A 19,149-nucleotide genomic window follows, 5' to 3' on the forward strand; every position below is an offset into this window, starting at 1 on the left:
CTCTACTAGAAAGAATGAGGAGAGGTCTTAGTGAGTGAAGTCCTTGCCACACAAACATGCCATCTCCAGTATCCACCAAAATGATGAACATGGTTGTGCAGGTCTATCATCCTAGTGCTGAAAGATGAGAGGATAGGAGGGTCCTTAGGACTTTCTTGCTAGCATCATAGCTAAACCAATGAGTTCTAACTACAATGCCTGATCCTATTTTTAATGCTAAGGCACAAAGTAATTGAAGGTAATACTCAAAATTGAAATCTGGCCTCCATACACATGAATACAGAAACATGAATATGGGCATGTACAAAAATTCAATAGATGAGCCTAGTATATTTGGAATAACCAAAAAGATGGATCAATGAATCATATAATACTAAATCAGAGAACAAAAAGACTAAAGAAACATTAATCCCAGCACTCAGGAGGCAGAGGCAGGTAGATTTCTGAGTTCAAGGCCAGCCTGGTCTACAGAGTGAGTTCCAGGACAGCCAGGGCTATACAGAGAAACCCTGTCTCAAAAAACCAAACCAAAACAAAACAAATAAACAAACAAAAAAAGACTAAAGGAACAAATTTTACTAACTGCATCAACATATATGTAGTAATATCAAAACAGGAAAGGAAAAGAGACATAACAAACTGAAGAAATGTTTTAAAAAGATATTTGATAACACAGAGCTGACTACAGTTTGCATCAAAACATGAAAACCAATTATAGTAAAAATACTGAAAACTAAATATTCAGAAATAAAAGATAAATAATAGAAATGAAAATTATTTTCTTTCTAATAATTCCAACTTAAACTTGCTAATTAAATATTAGATTAAAGACAAATAAAGTCATTAGTTTCAAAATAGATGAAACATGAACTCTTTGCACAAAACAAAGTACAGTTTAAAAAAATTCTACCATGCCACCTTTATTATAAAATCTGAGTGATAAATTATAATAACCCCCATAATTTACCCCCTTTCCAACTAAATCCACTACTTCCAACTTGCTGATGTTGCAGTATCCTTGTATTTCACATCTCTGTCTGTGGTATTGCAAGCAGGGCTCTTTCACAGATGACTGTGGGCCACAGTTTTAACCCATCTTCTTTTACTTCTCTTCTATTCCTGCTTGGAGGATTTGGTAGCAATATTACAAAAATCTAGATAACCAAATACCTGCCTCTCTTCCTCTCACTTTTCCCTTCTCCTTACTTCTCCTATCCTGTGTGTGTGTGTGTGTGTGTGTGTATGCGTGTGTGTGTGTGTGTGTGTGTTCTCTGATGTTTTCACAAATGGTGAAATGTTAGTGTTCCAGGACTGATAAACTGAAGATGTTGCAAGTCTTCTGGAACAACTCTAATTGTTTGTAATTCAATATTTCTAATTGTCCTAGAGATAGACACAGTAGATGATAGAAACAAACATACTCAGAAAACATAGGATAACAAATGCAATTTTACTGAAAGTTTAAAAGTGGTTTTTTTTTTTTATTGGTGTTTGTTTTAAACTTGAATATGCATAAGTCACTAAAAGTACATAGAATAAGGCTAAGAATACATCTCGTAATGAAATGCATATGTAGCTAGCATATGTCTATGGGTTCTATTCTCAGCATCACAAAACTAATAGAATCGGGCGGAGAGGCTGCGGCGGGTGCGGTGGGCTAAGTCCCAGCGTGGCTCACGGCGCGGGCCCCACGCTTCCGCACCCTGCTCAGGCCTCGACCACGGCGAACCTGAACGCGGCAGCGGCCTCGGAGAGATGAGCAATAACAGCAATAAGAGAGCTCCAACAACAGCAACACAAAGGTTGAAGCAGGACTACCTTCGAATTAAGAAAGACCCAGTGCCTTACATTTGTGCAGAGCCTCTCCCTTCAAATATTCTTGAATGGTAAGACTCATTCTGTTGCAGGCATTATGTTGTCCGAGGCCCTGAGATGACTCCTTATGAAGGTGGCTATTATCATGGAAAACTAATTTTTCCCAGAGAATTTCCATTTAAGCCTCCTAGTATTTACATGATAACCCCCAATGGAAGATTTAAGTGCCACACAAGGCTGTGTCTCTCCATCACAGATTTCCACCCAGATACATGGAATCCACCATTCTAACAGGGCTCCTGAGCTTTATGGTGGAGAAAGGCCCCACCCTGGGGAGCATAGAGACATCGGACTTCACGAAAAAACAGCTGGCAGCACAGAGTCTAGTGTTTAATTTAAAAGATAAAGTCTTTTGTGAATTATTTCCTGAAGTTGTGGAGGAAATTAAACAGAAACAGAAAGCACAAGATGAACTAAGTAACAGGCCCCAGAATCTTCCTTTGCCAGACGTGGTTCCTGATGGGGAGATGCACCGTGGCCAGAATGGGATCCAGCTCCTCAACGGGCATGCACCTGCTGCTGGCCCAAACCTTGCTGGGCTCCCACAGGCCAACAGGCATCATGGACTCCTGGGCGGCGCTTTGGCGAACTTGTTTGTTATAGTTGGGTTTGCGGCCTTTGCCTACACAGTCAAGTACGTGCTGAGAAGCATAGCACAGGAGTGAGGTTCACAAGCCACAACCTACAGTTGCTGCTGAGGGACACAGGGGCCAGAGCTTGATGCAGGCGTGATGGACATGCTGCTGAGCACAGGGTGGCCTGCCGGACTCCTGGGCTTCACTTTTTAAAAACCTTAAAAAGAAAGCAAAAACCAAAATGTGATCTGGAGGAGACTGGAGGTTCTCAACTCCCTCTTGAGGTTGTCGTGGGCAGTGCCACTCACGCTTTGGTTCTATTGCTTATCTCCTGTGTTGTCTTTTGAACCTGTTTAGTAAACCTGAAAAAAAAAAAAAAAAAAAAAAAAACTAATAGAATCGAAGATGCTTCAAAGTAGAACATGTTATGCTGTTGTAACAAGCAACCTGAAAATTTCAGTGATTTATAATAAGCTCTTTCTTTTTTCACATGACAGCTATCATGGTTCCAAATGGAAATTTGGAACTGTCGTTACTCTTTCCCTTGGTATGTCAATATTTTCTTTATCATTTAACATTATCAGTACATTAGAGAGAAAAGAACACTGTAAGTTCTTATGCTTTTATCTGAAGGATTAAAGGAGGCACTGCATACTCCTGTTTATATAAAGCATAGTCAAGCAACCAATGCAATCATGAGTGAACAATGAATGAAACTCTAATATATGCCTATCACAGTCATAAAAATGTTTGCTTTGTTCCCTTGTTTATAATCCTTAAACATTATTAAAGCATAGCTACTTTAAGTGCTGTAAGAGATTTATGATACCTCAAATAATAGCTTTACCTAATTTCCTATACAAATGGGAATTTTCTCTGAATTTTCTTGAGACCAAGTCTGCCCTCTGATGTAGCACTTTCATTGGATGTGATCTTACTGTCAAGCCAGGAAATACACCTTATGTTTAGGTGTATCATTGATGTTCCAGAAATACAATTTGTTGCAACTTCCATCATCAAGGTGGCATGCTCCAGAAAAGTCAGAATATGTTAATCATAATAGTAATGCAATACAATTATAAAAATACTTATCCAATCCCCAAAACATTTGTATGACTTAGACTTTATCCCCATTAAAAAATATGTGATATTTCTCTATTATACTTTACATGATGTTGTGTCTCTATAGGCTATATACATTAGAACTCTTATTTATTCAGTATTTTGCATTAGAAACCCTAGTTCATTAATCTATCCTACTTTTAATCTGATTCTTCAACCTAGGACTTAGATTATAAATAAATATTTCTTAAATTTTGGGGCAGAAAAAAATCAAAATTAATTTGGAATTTGCCAAAATAGTAGATTCTTGGCTGCCTTCTCAGATTTGGAGAATTAGAATATGTCAGAATGAAGTAAGGCAATCTGTATTTTAATAAACTTACCAATTGATTGTCACTAAGAGTAAAGATTGAAAAGTCACTAAAATAGCTTGTCTTTATATTTTTTGTCCTTTTATAACCTTCTCCCCCAGCTTATTCCAACTAATCAGTTGTCATTTCTTAATAAATTATTCAATAAGTAAAATTATATTGAGTTAACCACAGTCTTAGGCACCAGGGATAACAGATAATTAAGTTATAAATCCTGTCATTAATGAATACAGTCTTGTTATTTAGATATTAATGAAAATGGAGAATTTTAATAAAATAAAGTTTTTCATTGCAATTGGTGTGTATCTCTGGTATATGAACGGGTCATATGAAGCTGTCTAACCTATTTTAATATGAGACTACACGAAAAATATAGAGTGGCATGATACTTCATTCCTAAAGCAACAGAAAATGTGAAATTGAGTCAAAGGTAGAACAATAGCATTCAAACGAGAGCAAATAATCAGCACAACAGAAGGCACTGTACTTGGAGACATATCATAGCTACTTTTGTTCAAACATATCAGTATAGATTGGTAAACAAATTGCAAATAAATTTTATTAGCACAGATGCAAGAAGTGACTGTGTACAATAATCCAGACAGAAGATATATTGGGATAGTATAGGGAGACTAGATACAAAACATGAACACATCAACTGATATTTGATAGTGTCAAGAGCTGAGACTTGAAAAGCTAGATAACCACAAGATAGTTATAAACCTTATCATTATCTCACAGGATGTACAAAACTTAACTCAACTGAAGTAAATTCTCAAGTGAAAAGCTGAAACTAGTAAAGAACTAAATGAACACATGCAGAAAGCCTTATTAACATTGATCTAAACAATGAAGTTTTGGATGATATAAAGCATATACAACCAAACAAAATAAACCAAAATTAAGATTGAATCAAAATGAAGGGATTTTTCATTGCCAACGAAACAACAAAATGCAAATGGAAATTTTGGTAATGTGTAAAAATACTTTCATTTTTATTTTTGAAATGACTTTTTTATTGTATGTGCACGAAAGCTCTTCTTGCATATATCCATATGTATGTGGTGTTTCCAGGTGTTAGAAGATATTGGATCCCCTGGTACTTGAGTTAGACAGTTTGGGGCCTCTATGTGGCTTCTGGAAACCAAACTCTGGTCCTCTGAAAGAACTGCAAAAGCTATTAACTGATCAGGTGTCTCACAAGGTTGCCTATTTTGTCCTTTTCATTTTTTAACAATTATATGAGACCAAACAGTTGAATTATCATGGAATTTAGTCCCTCATGGTTTATTTCATGTAAGATAGTTATAAAATTCCTAAGGTCATCTCTGAGCTAGTAATGCCTGGCTTTAGAATGAATTACAAGTGTTGTACCTGGCCAAAATCCCCTATCATTTCAATAGATAGTGAAACAGGATATATTTTTATTGATGCTTAAAGTACATTCTTTTTTAATTAATTTATTTATTTGATTTACATAGAGATTGTTTCCTTCCTCCCAGTCATCTTCTCACACAGTCCCTCCCGCCATCTTCCCTCCCTTTCACCTCTGAAAGGATGGAGGCACCCATAGGTATGGCTAAAACATTTTTTGTTTACAAGAGAACTACTCTGAGCTTAAACTCATTGTAGAATTTCTTATTAGTTCATGATGTACTAAGAGTAATATCTGGTATTTGACATACTTTATATAAATGGTATTCATTAGTAGAATGTCATTCTCACATTTTCTTTTTGAGATAAGAACTGGTTAATGCGGTTTTGGTTCCTCACATGAATTCAGTTCACTGTACACAGTGGCTAGCTAGTGTGCCCACGGGCTAAGTTAAATGATGATTAGCAGTTAGTGGAAATGGTGGAGTAATGACTGAATTAAAATTATAAGTATAACTCATACTACTTAATAATTCACTCAGAAAAATTAATTAAGGGCTATACCAGAGTTCAAAGGTTTATCTTTGCATTATATTTTCTAATAAATGACAAATGAGGTATCATTAATTAGAAAAATATTAAGGAGAAACATGCAAGATGGAGACATGCAAAAAAAGATTCTATTATTTTTTTTCATTTTTATCTCTATGTGAGGGAATACAAACTGCAATGAAAAAGACAGTTGACTCAATCATCTGGAGTTCAATAAAGAGGTCTGAGACATTGGAAAAAGTAAGCACAATTACATCACTTGAAATATCAGTGGAACTGAAAGAACATAAAGTATGTGTCAAAGACCAGGAAAGGCATCCAGACTTGAGCATATAACTGCTCATTTCAATACTAATTTGTTTATTTCATCTCTATATGCCAGTTATAATGTTTTCTGTATAAAGTTTTTCTGAAAGGCTAATTCAATAATATTTGTTCTGATTATATAACACTCTGCCATTCCAACTAGCTATTCTTACTTCTTAATTAATACTTCTATTTTGAAGGTTTGAGTATGGCATTAGATAACCTGACATAACTTCTGAACATCTCGATAACCATAGTTGCTTTGGACTGACTTGTGTCCCTTTCTTTCTTCCTCCCAAATTCATATGCTGAATTCTTAATGTCCAGAGTCTAAATATATGACTGTTTCTGAAGGTAGAATCTTTAACAAATGTCAATAAATAAAATTAAATTCCCAGTAAAGGATTAACTGTAATTGGTTTCCTTACAAATAGAAGAAATTTAGGACATGCACATACACACCACAGAAAGACCAGATAGAGTTACAAGAAAAAAGGCATGTATCTATAAAATTATAAAAGAAATTTTAGAAGACAAAAAATATGGATAACTTGAAAAAAAACATCTGACATGTCTCGTACTAGATGACCAGTTATAGGGGGTAGAGTTACTTGTGTCCTTGAAAATTATTTGTTTCCCAGAATATAATTTATTGATACTTAAGAGGTAATAAGAATAAAAATGTTGCTGAGCAACATGTAAATGGTCAGGAAATTATAAAGGTAAAATAAGATATGATTGCATATCAATTTATCTTCTAATATTCCCCAACCCCCATGAGTATTTGATTATGTTCATTTAACATAAAAAAAATGACAACACTGTAGCAAGAGTGATCAACCATAATCAATCACTCAGAAAAAGTTAAAGTGAAAGTGAGAATTTGTCTTGAAGTTGGAATGAGAGAAACTTCAACCTTCAGAAAATTTATGAAAGGTCATCTATGAACTAATGTATGCAACAAAATAAGGTGAGCTCAGACTTTTATAAGGATATTACATTACATACTTGCATAGGGACAATATTTCAGCTGAGGATAATGAGAGAAGTATATGTCAAGATATAATGAGCATGGTTATACTTAGCTTGTTTTCCAGCACTGGACATGACATCCCTTTTGATGGGTGGATTTTAAGACCAATTAGAAAGAAATTGATTACAGCTAATATATAAGTGCCATTAGAACACCCATAGATTTATTTTGCCATACTGATCATTGATGTGGTTAATAGGCATTATAGCTGGGTAGGAAATTCTGTTATCTCCCTCCTATAGAAACTAGTATAGTACCTTCTATTACCATGAAAGCTAGTCTTCAGGGATGGATGCCTTAAGGTAAGTTGCAGCTAAGAAATCTCTGGGACCTGTATCTGAAGTATGTGGTCTCTGCAGCAATAAGGACTCAATTTCTAATGCTGTGGCATCAGAATTACTATGGGTAACAACAATTGATGGTATTTAGTCTCTTAGCCCTGGCCAACAACTCAAAAGTGTTATTCTCATTGCTAGCCATTGCGAGCAATAGCTAGGTATTGCTGTTTTTGCTAGCCATTCTTTGGTTTATGGGAAGTATATCATCAGCTCAAAATAAGAAAAGCTCATTAAAACAGCAAATTTATTGCACTATGGTTTTATTTATTTATTTATTTACTTTGAAAGTGGTTAACAGTATTTGTTCTTGACCCCTGAAGGGATGTGGAAATGGAGTAATGTGGAAGAACCAGCATTTCCTCTATAGGCTTAATGGTATTTAAAAATTTCCCTCTTTAATTCCAAAAGTTAGGCTAGAATTTTCTGCTTGCTCTCAACATTATTTTTTTACACTTAATTTAATTAACTAATTTTGCTTATTCACTTTACTCACTGTCCCCCTCCTAGTCACCAATTCCCACAAACCTTCCCCCATACCCTATTCTCTTCCCCATTTCCTCTGAGTGAGTTTTGGTTCTCCTAGGAATCTCCCTCCTCTTATCCACACTTCAAATCTCTGGGAGGTTAGTGTTTCTTTTCCACCAAGGCCAGACAAGGCAGCCCAGCTAGTAGAGCATGTTCCACAGACAGGCAACAGCTTTAGGAATAGCCCGCATTCCAGTTGTTCAGGATCCACATGAAGGCCAAACAGTAAGTCTGTTACATATGAGTGGGGAGGCCTAGGTCCAGCCCATGTATGTACTTTGGTTGATGTTTTATACTCTAAGAGGCCCATGGGTCCTGCTCAGTTGATTCTGTTGGTCTTCCTGTAGAGTTCCTAACCACTTTGGGACTGCCCCTCCTTCCTCAAGAGTCCCTAAGCTCCATCCGTTGGCTGTGAGTGTCTGCATCTGTCTGAGTCAGCTGCTGGGTGGATCCTTTCAGAGGACTGTCATGCTAGACTCCTATCTACAAGCATAACAGAGTATCATTAATAGTGTTAGAGACTGGTGATTGCCCATGTGACATGTATCAAGTTGGGCCTGTTACTGGTTGGTCATTCCCTTAGTCTCTGCTTCACACCTCGTGCTTGTATTTTTTGTAGACAGGATAAATTTTGGGTTGAAAGTATTCTGGGTAGGTTGGTGTCTCTATTGCTCCACCAAGGTTCCTGGCTGAATACAGGAGGTACCCTCTTCAGATTCCAAATCCTCAATGTTGTGAGTCACAGCTAAGCTCACCCCCATTGATTCTTGGCCACTTCCCTTATCCAAGGTCTCTTTCATATCCTGAAGATGCTCTCTACCTCCCTACTGCTGTCAGTTGCAGATTTCCATTAATTTTCATAGCCATCTCTCTTGTCCTTCCCCACACCTTACCCTCAATGCCCCTATTTCCCCTCAACATTCTTATTTTCCAAGCTCCCACAGAAGATCCTACTGAACTTAAATAATTCAATGGTTTTTCCAAACTAAAATTTGAATGCTACAATAATACATGGTCAGATCTGTCATAGAAATATTCCACAACCCAATACCGATTCTTTACTTAAGGTCTCTGTTGTTGTGATAAAACATCATGACCAAAGCAACTTGGGGATATAAGTGTTTATTTCTGCTTATTTCTTGTAGTCCATCACCTATTTAAAGTCAGAAACCTGGGGGCAGGAACTGACGTAGATGCTATGTAGTAATGTTGCTTACTGGCTTGCTCATCAGTGTTTACTTGCCTGTTTTCTTAGATAAATCAGGAATACCTGCTCAGAAGTAGCACTGCCACCACCATGAGATGGGCCCACTCACTGGAAACACTAATCAAGAAATGCACCACAAAATTGCCTACAGGAAAAACTTACGATATTTTTTTTCTTTTTCTTTTTCTTTTTCTTTTTCTTTTTCTTTTTCTTTTTTCTTTTTTTCTTAGATATTTTCTTTATTTACATTTCAAATGCTAACCAAAAAGCCCCCTATAGCCTCCCCTGCCCTGCTCCCCTGCCCACCCACTCCCACTTCTTGGCCCTGGCCTTCCCCTGTACTGGGGCATATAAAATTTGCAAGACCAAGGGGTCTCTCTTCCCAATGATGGGCAAGTAGGTCATCTTCTGCTACATATGCAGCGAGAAACATGAGCTCTGGGGGTACTGGTTAGTTCATATTGTTGTTCTACCTATAGGGCTGCAGACCCCTTCAGCTCCTTGGGTATTTGCTTGAGCTCTTCCATTGGGGGCCCTGTGTTTCATCCAATAGCTGACTGTGAGCATCCACTTCTGTGTTTGTCAGGCACTGGCATAACCTCACAAGAGACCACTATAACAGGGTCCCTTCAGCAAAATCTTGCTGGCATGTGCAATAGTCTGGGTATGGTGGCTGATGATGGGATGGATCCCTGGGTGGGGTAGTCTCCGGATAGTCCATCCTTTCATCTTAGCTCCAAACTTTGTCTCTATAACTCCTTTCACAGGTATTTTGAATGCTATTCTAAGAAGGAATGAAGTATCAACACATTGGTCTTCCTTCTTCTTCGTTTTGTGTTTTGAAAATTTTATCTTGGGTATTCTTAAATTTCTGGACTAATTTCCACTTACCAGTAAGTGCTTATCCAGTGACTTCTTTTGTGATTGGGTTACCTCACTAAGGATGATATCCTCTAGACCATTCATTTGTCCAAGAATTTCATAAATTCATTGTTTTTAATGGCTGAGTAGTACTCCATTGTGGAAATGTACCACATTTTCTGTATCCATTCCTCTATTGAGGGACATCTGGGTTCTTTCCAGCTTCTGGCTATTATAAATAAAGCTGCTATGAACATAGTGAAGCATGTGTCCTTATTACCAGTTGGAACGTCTTCTGGGTATCTGCCCAGGAGAGGTATTGCTGGGTCTTCCGGTAGTAATATGTCCAATTTTCTGAGGAACTGCCAGACTGATTTCCATAGTGGTTGCTGGAAAAGGATTTTTACCAATCCTAAATCTGTTAGGGGACTAATATCCAATGTATGCAAAGAGCTCAAGAAACTGGACTCTAGAAATTCAAATAACCTTATTAAAAATGGGGTACAGAGCTAAACAAATAATTCTCAACTGAGGAATAACGAATGGCTGAGAAACACCTGAAAAAACGTTCAACATCCTTAATCATTAGGGAAATGCAAATCTAAACAACCTTGAGATTCCATCTCATACCAGTCAGAATGGCTAAGATCAAAAATTCAGGTGGCAGCAGATGCTGGTGAGGATGTGGAGAAAGGGAACACTCCTCCATTGCTGTTGGGATTGCAAGATTGGTGGAGTTTTTCTTAAATGACAGTTCTTCCTCCTATTTAAGTCTAGCTTGTTTCAAGCTAATATTAAGTCTAAGCAGTTTAGTAAAATAAAAATTCAATTGCATTATTTGGAAGAATCATAACTAGTCACAGCATTGATATGGCATTTTTATATAAAAAGGGAATAGTTACAAATCAAATGTTTACTGAATCACAATCTCATATTGGAAGGGAATTTATGTTATATTTGAAATCAGTTGCTGTGGATTGACCACCAAGTGTCCACATCTATCTCATGTGTTCAAACAATTCACCCCTAATTCAAGTGTTGTTTGGAAGAGTCAGTAAAGATTTAAGCTATGAAGCTTCACTGGGGGAAGTATATTGTAACCTGGTTTCATCCTCTGCTTCCTGTCTATAGATACAAGGTAACCAGATAATTTCTCAAGCTCCTGCAAGTATGATTTACCAACAACGATAGACAATATATTTAAACTGTCCGCCAATAAACAACAACAAACACTTCTTTTGGTAAAATAATAATATAAATAAATAAATAAATGCAAATTATCAGACCTATTGAATATGGTCAGGTTTAGAAACAAAATTTGTATGAAATTAAGGCAGAAGATTTTGTAGTGAAGTATAAAAATATTTTAAAGTACTTAGCTTGAATAACTAAGAAGATAACATCCCCAAACTACAAGAGGGAAATGATGTCACTAGAAAAAATTATTATAATGATTTTTCTGTGGCTATCTGTTCAGGTTGTGTCAACACTTATCTGTTGTCTTTTATAATTGGTGTCTTTGATGTTTCTCTCTAGTACTCTAATGATGTTAAGACAATATTTTGTTGAAGTACAAAACCCCATGATCTAAAATATAGTTCAAAGTGGCACCAAACCAGAAAAAGGCAAGTCATAGTTATAAATAATAAAATAATGGACAATGTGCATTTCCAAAGGATTTTCTTTCCTTAAATAAGTCATAGTTTTGTGTATCACTAGCATAATAACTAAGTTGTTTTGGGTTTTATTTTGTCTGTGTCTTTTCAGGCAGGTTCTCACTATGGATCTCAGCTGCCTAGGGACTTGTTCTGGAGACCAGGCTGTCCTGAACTGAGAGAAATTTGCTTATATATGCCTTTCCAGTGCTAGAACTGACATTTTGTACCACCTTGACCAGTTTCTAAACTTTTAAGATAATTGTTGAAGGGATTATAGATATTTAAATGTCCAAAATAAAATTAATTTCTATCCACCATAAATCATTTTGGTGGGAGATAAACCAGCTGAATGGAATGTAAATTTATTTAGAAATCATGGCTCATATTACAAACTTATGATCTAAGAGAACTTACAAGATTTTATCTCTCAAGGCCAGCCTGGTCTACAGAGTGAGTTCCAGGACAGCCAGGACCGCACAGAGAAACCCTGTCTTGAAAAACCAAAAATAAATAAATAAATAAATAAATAAATAAATAAACTTTATCTCATTTTGAACTCTCCTCCACAAAGTCATTAACCTTCACTATTTCTCTACTCAGTTTTTAACTGGGTAATTTATTTGTGGAAGTGAGATATTGAAGTAACCTGTTCCTGTGTTTGGGTTAATTTGTAGCTTATATAGTAATATTAGTTAAATGAACTTGGGTGTGTCTTTTTTCAGTGAATGTGACCAGAATGGTAATTTTCTCTTGACAGAGTTTTCCTATATGTACTCACTCTTAAGGAAAATATATAAAATTTTCGGGATGGAGATGAAAACAATCATTGCAGGTTAGATAACTCAGATCTAGGAGTTTATAAAAGAAATAGAGAGATAAATAACATTAAAGATGCTTCAATATGGAAACACACTAATATAGATTTAACCTAAAATATACGTAGGAATTAAATATGTGAGTATATATATTGAGGCAAAGAGACTGTTCAGTAGATAATGGCAGCATACTGTGCTTGCAGAAGACCCGATTTCTTTTCCTAACACACATATCATGTAGCTCACAACTATAGTTCTAGGAAAATGGAAGGCATGATCCCCTGGGACTGGACGGTCCGAGCACCATGGTTACTTTACTACTTTGAGTTTCAATGAGCTCTGAAACTTGCTTTCACATTCCCCAAAACAAATAGCTACACACAGACATAAATAAAAATAAAGTCAAATATTTTTCTTTGTTTTAGTTTGATTCATTTTTTGTTCTGTAGCACTAGCTGTCCAGGAACTCTGAAGACCAGACTGACCTCAATCTCACAAAGACTTTCTGCTTCTGCTTCTAGAGTGCTGGAATTAAGGGCATGGTCCACTACTGCCAAGCTTAAACTTAAAGTCTTTTGAAAAACATCTGTATCTATAGTTAATTTAAAAGAGCTATATTCAATATTTAAAATATTAATTCAATATTCAATATTAAAAATACACTAAGAAATTGTTCTTTCTTTCATTTTTTATTAGATATTTTCTTTATTTACATTTCAAATGCTATCCCAAAATTCCCCTCTATACTCCCCCTGCCCTGCTTCCCAACCCACCCACTCCTGCTTCCTGGACCTGGCATTCCCCTACACTGAAGCATCTAGCCCTCACAGTATCAAGGGCCTCTCCTTCCAATGATGACCTACTAGGTCATCCTCTGCTACATATGCAACTAGAGATATGGTTCTGTGGGGGTAATGATTAGTTCATATTTTTGAAATTGTTCTTGCCACCATATCCACCAGGTTTGTCTGCATGTGGGTCCCGCAACAACTGGTGTCATAGGAAGCTATCTGTAAAGCTGTTGCCTATCTGTGTAATCTATTTCTCTAACTGGGCTGCTTTGTCTGGCCTCAATGAGAGAGGATGTGCCAACATCTGCAGAGGCTTGATGTGATAGGGTAGGTGGAATATGAGGAGGGGACACTGTCTCAGAGGAGAAGAGGACTGGGGATAGGGATAAGGACTGTGTGATGGGAGATCTGGAGGAAGGGGGGAGTAATCTGGATGTAAAGTGAATAAATAAAAAAATTAATGGAAAAATATCTCAATTGTTCAGTTTTCCCAATGAAGACTTGACAGACAAATGTTAAGAGTTAACTCCTCCTAACTCAGAGAGGTAGAGAAAGCACAAAGCTGAACTTCTTCCTCAGCCAATGTACCAAAGTGAAAGGAAAGTTTTTCTCCATTCTCCATGGTATCTCAAAATCACCTCTAACTGAATAATTCTCCTTTCCACTTCCTGTGAGGTTGTCGTTATAACATCCTCCATGTTTTTTTTTTTTTTTAATTCTATGTTCCCTCCTTGTCAAACAGATGCTTGCTCTACCTCTTGACCTGTAGTTGACTTCATTTAATCCTTTTTATAATAAACAGAAAGCCCTTAGATAAAAGGTTTGTGCTCAGGCTGAGCTATACCACAACTAGAAACAGGTTTTTTTTTTCAATAAATAACACAATATTAGGATTTCTAGTGTGATAAATATCTTGCAATACCTCTCTTCTCCATAGATGGCTGTTCAGACTGTCAGACATAGACATGGAAATTTGCATTGTGCTAGTATTCACAGCTACTATGAGTTTGTGGTTCTTGTGTCTGTCCTGGTTAGATGGTATTCAACAGCTCCCCACCCATTATCCAGTCCACAACATTTTCTGAAATGTGTCATGGGCTTTAAGGTTTGTGATAAATGTCTTGCCTAGGTATGAGGACTTAACTATTTTTTATTTTCAGCATGTTGTCCATCTATCGGTCATTGCATTTATGAAATGGCCATTTTGATATTTTACTTATCTTTAAAAAGAGTTCAGATTGGGCCATACTGTGTAGCTTTGGCAGCCCTAGAACTATCTATGTACACCAGATTGGATTTGAACTTTCAAGATCTACTTGTCTCTGCCTCCTGAGTATTGAAAGTAAGACTTGCACCACCATGTCTACCTCCAATGGCTATTTTTAAAATGGTCTCCTGTACAGGGGATTTTTGGAATAGCATTTGAAATGTAAATGAAGAAAATATCTAATAAAAAATTGAAAAAAAATGGCCTCCTTATCTGGTACTTTCCCTATGAATATTGTTTATGTCCTTCCCCTTTAATATGGGCAGATTTGCAACTCTTCCAAATGAATAGCCTATATCTCTGGACATGTTACCTTATCTTACAGTAAATCAAAGACTACACATCAAGGTGATGGTGGAACATGTCTTTGATGATTTCTGTAAGATGGAAATGGGCATGGTGGCACATTCTTTTGAGTTCAAAACCAGCCTGGTATTCAGAGCAAGTTCCATGACAGCCAGGACTAAAAACAAACAAACAAACAAACAAAAAAACATGGCCTCTCCTCCCAACCCCTAATTGAAAATAGTTCTTGTTGGCAGTTGGTGGTGGCACAAACCATTAATCCCAGCACTTGGAATGTAGAGACACGTGGATCATTCTGTGAATTCGAGGACACCTCAAACTATACAGAAAATCCTCATTTTGCAAACCAAAAAATTAAATAAATAAATAAAAACCCAACCCCAGTAGAAAACAAAACAAACAAAATCCAAGCAAAACAACAACAAAAAGATGCAAATAAAATCAAAGACAAAAAACTATACAAATGTCTCTATCTCTGTTGGATTTACCTGAGTTATAACTTTAAACTGTCACATTAGAAGTTTAACTAGCTGGGCTATCATGCCAGGAAGAAAGACATCCTATATAGAAAAGAGATACAGTGTTTTCCTGACAACTTCAACTGAGAGCTCAGCCTATAGTAAACATGAAACTACAGAACATAAAATGCAAGCAATTTTAAGCAAGCAGCCCAATATTATTTATAAGACACTAATTCCAGATAGAATGTGATGGTAACTGCATAAGGAACCAGGAGGCATGGATATCTAAGTCTTCTCCAAATTCCTAAATGACAGCAACCTTATTTTTATGCAACAAACTTGCAAAATTATTATCATTTTAAACAATTAGCATGTAAATAATTTATTACTTAGTAATACCAAATGGATTTTATGGGTTGTTGTTAATAACAAATGAAATAGTCATTTAAAATTCCATGGGTATTATTTAAGGTTTTCTCTAAATATTACTAGCTCTTATTGTTAATGATATAGATAACATTATTTATGTTTTTATTTATTGCTGTCTTCCTAATTGGTCAATGCAGTCTTGATCTTATAATTCTAGAACTGTATATAGAATTAACAATACTTTTAGCAAAGATCCTTAAAATTATATATAATAATTAAAGAGATATATTGTCCTATACTGTATTTGATTCTTTATTTTCCATTCAAATTGTTTCAATGCTTGAGTTACTGACCCTTATTATAATCATTTTAAAAAGTAATTTAATCAAATGACCTCTTTATTCATTTGGTCTTAAAAATAAGTATTATAACCAATAAACTAGGAATTTAATTTTATTTTTAATTTTTGATTCTCAACTATTATGAATATATTTCATAAGAAGTGCATCATAAACTACTAGTGAAGAGTTAAAAATGATGAATAATATTTTTACATCTCATTTTAAAGTTTATTCTAAAATGTGTGCTCTTATTTGCTCTTGATAGATTTTATGTTGCTTTTCTTTATCATTTTATTGGAATTTTAAAGTACTATGGCAAAAGGAGTTTTACTAGAGCATTATTTTTGTACAAGCTGAATAAAAAACTGCATGTATATGAAAGCCTCTGCAAAACATTGAGTGTCAAAAGCCATTAATTCCTCTGAAAGCTGACTGCACCCACACTACATTCTGAGAATTTGATTTCAGCTAAGCCTTTCTTGATGTTCAAAATCCTTCATCATTTTCCTTATATCATGATGAGTTCCTCTTACACATCTCACAGATTTTGTTCAAATGTCTACACTCTTCTCCCAAGCTACAAGAAGCTGATATAGCAGCTTAATTGACATAGATGGAAGCTAACCAGAGCAAAGTTCATCTTCTCTTTTTTAATTCACTACCTTTCTAGATTTTCAATTGCCTTTTTTATTATTTTTAATTGTTCAAAGCAATAGCGGATCCTTTTGCATTCTAAAACTAATTTTTCTGTTATTTAGAACGTATCTATTCCTGATTTACCTAGAAATATGTTTTATCATTCTCTTATTTTTTGGTACTATAATCCTTACTTACTAACTGCTCTTCTTTTTCCTAAATGCATACTAAGATTTGAAGGTTTATTCTTTTTCCTTTTAATTGAAAATATTTTTTTCTCACATAATATACCATAAGTACAGTTTCCTCTCCCTCTACTTCTCCCAGTTTCTCGCCACCTCTCCTCCCATTTAGATCCCCATTCTGTGTTTCATTAGAAAACAATCAGTTTTCTCAGGGGTAATAATAAGGCACAACAATGTAAAATATAATAAGGTAAAACAAAAACTAACAATTAAGAATTGGACACAATAAACCAACAGAAGGAAAAGAGCACAAGAAAAGACAAGAGAAATTGAGATTTTCTAATTCACAGTAAGGGATTCCAGAAAACACCAAACTAGAAGCCATAATATCTGAACAGAAAAGCTGGTCGAGATACATGCAGGCCCTTTGCATGCTAAGTCAGTCTTTATGTATTCATGTTGATTTAGAGGGCCTTGTTCTTCTGGTGTCCTCCATCCCCTATGGCTCTTATATGTTTTCTGCCTCTCCGTCAGGCACTCCCTGAGCTCTGAGAGGAAAGATTTGATGAAGACATCCCATTTAAAGCTGAGCATTCAAAGGTCTGTCACTCTCAATGTAATGTCCAGCTGTAGATCTCTGTATTTGTGGACTCCATTCCCCTCCCCTACCCTGTGCGTTAATAATCTTTTATCTTCAGTTTTCTCTAAGAAACTATTTAGGTTCTTTCCTACTGCTTAAAATTTACTGACTATTAGTAGACATACAATATTAAATCCATTGTACCTACTGTTCTATTATATTCCCATTGCTACATTTCAAAAAGTATTATCATTTCAATATTATATAGGGGAAATGTGGTATTATTATTATTAAAATGCCCCCACAAGTTTATGCTCAGAATATTAGTAGAAAATTTAAAGTCATTTGCAGCTTGTGTTCAGAAACTATTCTGTTTTGGCACTGCTTTTCTAATAAGTTTGTACACAGCTTAAGTTAAAGCTCTTAAGTATTTCATTCAAAGCCTTATCACATCTCTAGAGATCATTGTGTAAAAAGAAGAAAGTGACTGATAAATCCATCTCTAATTGAGTTGCTTCTCTTATTCATAATGAATAGTCCCAAATGATCCTAATGTATTTAAAAATGTTAACGAGGAATGAAGTCCTAAGCACATGATACTAGCTATGCAAATTAAGTGTTTTAAGTGTCAATGATTAATTTTTAACTTGAAAACCTTCTCTACAAATGAGATTCATTTATGATTGCTATAAACCACTGATATCCTTCTCGAGGACATTTATTTAATGTGAAAATTGGACAAACAGCTACTGACTGACCCAAACATTCTAGAAATATGTTTCTTCTCTATTAGAGTCAAGAAATTCCCTAAAGAATGCCTGTTTATAAGCTTTCTGAAGAAATAAAATGAGGTAAATTCCTTACATTCTTATAATATTCAGTGTACTGGATAGCTTTGTGTCAACTTGACACAGCTGGAGTTATCACAGAGAAAGGAGCTTCAGTTGGGGAAATGCCTCCATGAGATCCAGCTNTAAGGCATTTTCTCAATTAGTGATCAAGGGGGGAGGTTCCCTTGTGGGTGGTGCCATCTCTGGGCTGGTAGTCTTGGGTTCTATAAGAGAGTGGACTGAGCAAGCCAGGGGAAGCAAGCCAGTAAAGAACATCACTCCATGGCTTCTGCATCAGCTCCTGCTCCCTGACCAGGTTGAGTTCCAGTCCTGATTCCTTTGGTGATCAACAACAGTATGGATATGTAAGCCAAATAAACCCTTTCCTCCCCAACTTGCTTCTTGGCTGTGATGTTTGTGCAGGAATAGAAACCCTGACTAAGACATTCAGTTTTGTTGGGGTAGACAAGGTGTCCATAAAATTATCTTATTTTCTCTTTCACATTGCTATACAGTAAAGCTTACAGATAAATTGAATCAGTACTGCAGAAATAAAGATAATACTTCATTTTTTCCTTGTATATAATGCTGCTCCATGTTCCTTACTCTGGTCAGATTAAAAACATTACCTCTTTAAAATGTTTTCATTATTAGCTTCTGCAAACACTTTTCATTTTATTTTTTACTTTTTATTAAATATTTTCTTTATTTACATTTCAAATGCTATCCCAAAAGTTCCCTATATCCTCCCCCCACCCTGCTCCCCTACCTACCCACTCCCACTTCTTGGCCCTGGTATTCCCCTGTACTGGGGCATATAAAGTTTGCAAG

General features: G+C 35.9%; 1 pseudogene across 1 annotated transcript; it reads left to right on the forward strand.

Moving 5' to 3' along the window:
• Positions 1-1,678: 1,678 nt before the first annotated feature.
• LOC110313926 lies at positions 1,679-2,809 on the forward strand (annotated as a pseudogene). The gene has a single exon (XR_002380134.2). The product of XR_002380134.2 is annotated as a ubiquitin-conjugating enzyme E2 J2 pseudogene (transcript).
• The last annotated feature ends 16,340 nt before the right edge of the window (positions 2,810-19,149 follow it).

Source organism: Mus pahari, chromosome X (assembly GCF_900095145.1).
Source record: "Mus pahari chromosome X, PAHARI_EIJ_v1.1, whole genome shotgun sequence".
NCBI lineage: Eukaryota > Metazoa > Chordata > Mammalia > Rodentia > Muridae > Mus > Mus pahari.